General features: G+C 41.7%; 1 long non-coding RNA gene across 1 annotated transcript; it reads right to left on the reverse strand.

Moving 5' to 3' along the window:
- Positions 1–418: 418 nt before the first annotated feature.
- LOC308485606 lies at positions 419–1,975 on the reverse strand. Its single transcript, XR_013990649.1, has 2 exons — positions 1,800–1,975; positions 419–638 (listed from the first exon to the last, which is right to left on the reverse strand). It is a non-coding gene; the product is annotated as an uncharacterized lncRNA (long non-coding RNA).
- Positions 1,976–2,661: the final 686 nt, after the last annotated feature.

Here is a 2,661-nt window from a genome sequence, read left to right on the forward strand (position 1 = left end):
CCGCTTCTGGCGAACCAGAGCAGCGCACGGAAACACCATTTACCTTCCCGCCAGAGCGGTACCTATTTATCTACTTGCACTTTGATGTGCTTTCAAACTGCTAGGTTGGCAGGAGCAGGGACCGAGCAACGGGAGCTCACCCTGTCGCGGGGATTCGAACCACCGACCTTCTGATCGGCAAGTCCTAGGCTCTGTGGTTTAACCCACAGCGCCACCTGCATCCCTCTCCAGCTTAAGATCAGCTAAAACACCTAGATCCTTTTCACCATGCATTGCTGCCAATCCAGGTCTCCATCTTCCTATATTTGTGCCTAGATCCTGTTACCTAAAAGCAGGAATTTAGATTTATCTTTGCTGAATTTCATCTTGTTTGCTTTGGCCCTGTGTTCCAACCCATCACAATCAATTTGAATCTTGGTTCTGTTTGTACCAATTATTATTATTATTTATTTTCTTATGAGTAGGGATGGGCTTGCACTTCTCCCTGCTTGCTCATTGTTGGGTCTCCAGCAACGTGGTTGGCAGCATCAGTGGTGTCTCATTCTCCACCTTCCCCTTCCTTCTCTTTCGCTCTGAGGAACAGCCAGAGTCCTTCAGAGCAAGGCATTCTGGGCAAGGTGGGTGCAGCTAGAAGTTACCTATTAAATTTTGTAAAAAGCAAAAAGTTACTAAAGCAGCTTCACATTTTAAAGTATTTTTAAAAAGCAATATCTAGCCCTTGCCATGAGCTTGCAACATTTCCCAGAATGCCTACTCTGAAGGACCCGCCATCAGAGAAAGGCAAATGGGTGACCAAAGCACAGACAGAGCTGCTACTGTGTTAGCAATTAGCAATAATTATCTTTGGGTGCCTGATTCTAGACTAGTCAAACGGGGTGTGAACACTATCATAAATAAATATTTTGTTGCAATTGACATTTCCTAGGTTAGGTAGCAGATAGTGCTACTCCTTTTCATCATATAATAAAATTATATCAAGTACAGAAGTCATCTTACAATGCACAAATCCTTGGCTCTCTTCTGCTTTTAGAGATTGAGAATTCAGATCAGATTACTGTGGAGCAGATGCTTTTTGTTACTTATTTCTTCTGCCAGAGCTACAAATAATCCTTCCAATGCCACATTGGGAGATAATTGGAAAAAGTGTAAATCTGAAAAGCAGGCGCTGAATAAAAAATAATTTGTGCCTTCACCTGTCTAGCCAAATTTGACTGGTATTGATTATGTTCAGCAGACGTGAGAAGTAGGGTGTTATTTTTCTAATGCTCTTTTGGCTTTTTCTTTTCCACCTCATTTCTTGTCGACCGAATGTGCACTGTGCCAACTATAATTCCATTACAGCACTGATCTGCTGTCATTAGTAGAGAGTTGGAAGGCGACAGATAGAGTGTATTCTGGTAGTTAAGGCAGGCATATATCCCAGCAGGAGTTGTGCTCTTTTCTTTGTAACATTTTCACTGTATCAGTTTGTACTTAGCATTCTATTTCTCTCATTAGAATTACCATTTCTGAAAAGGAGAATATCTGCACCAACCATTTAGAGGGCTGCAGTTGAATATACTCCAAAGGGTGGCACATCAGCTTTGGTTCATGAAGGAAAGACTTAGGTGGTACTGCTTTCAGAGGTGAAAGTTCAACCAAGTGCACAAAATGTCCCCAAGTGTCCCAAGCAAATCTTGATAGCAAAATAGCAGTTTGGGAACACAGAAGCTGATTTCTCATATTAGACTGCAGATAATTCTCAGGGTTCCCCCCCCCCCCATTTTAAACCTAATGAACCTGGATTCTTGCATAAATACCTTCTTAAGCCATTGAATATAACAACAAATTTGTGTACAGCACATCGTAATCACCACTTGAAGATACACATTGTTATCCAGGTTTCCACAGAGCTTTGTAGTAGCTCTGGTTGCATCTCTTCCTGTAATGTTTAGGTCACTGACTGATGTCTTTTCTCCATCTCTACCAGTGGAGTAGGTGGTGCTGGGAAATATATGGCACAATGACATCACAATGTGGATTAGAGTGCCCAGAATTATGGGATGAACATAACACAGGACCAACTTTTTCCATGCTGAATGCAACATATATCCCCATTCCCCGATTTTTTGCTGGCTAAGGAATGCTTGCCAGCTCATATTATTGGATTAAGACTTGTTTACAGAGGTCTATAAGATTTTATCTGGATTGTTTACAGTTGTGACAATGGTATTCTATTTACTATTTTTGCAAGACATCCATCCTATGTTCCTATGGAGGAGGGACAGGATATGAAACTATTATTAAAGTTAACCAAAACACACACACACTCAAATAGCCTATTTAAAACAGGAATAAAGGCTATGGAATGTAAAGATCTAATAAAAATTCAGATACACTAGTCGACCAGTGGTGATTTGTGTCAACATGTAGAGCTCACTCACCCTCCTGGAATTGAAATTAAGTAGCCAAATGACTTCTGCAGTGTGTTTGGGGGTTCTCTCTGTGTAGGTATATAACATGAGTGAGGCCTTTTGGAAGGGAATGATAAATCTAAGTAGCCCCTTCTTCAGCAGCAGGCCATATGGTGGGAGCTGTAGCGTTTACTGGACTTAGTGATGGGTGAGTCACTGCTGCTTACAAGGAAATAGAGAAGGGGCAAGGCAGCAGGGAGGTTGGTAC

Source organism: Podarcis pityusensis (assembly GCF_964106645.2).
Source record: "Podarcis pityusensis genome assembly, chromosome: 9".
In the NCBI taxonomy this organism is placed as follows: Eukaryota; Metazoa; Chordata; class Lepidosauria; order Squamata; family Lacertidae; genus Podarcis; species Podarcis pityusensis.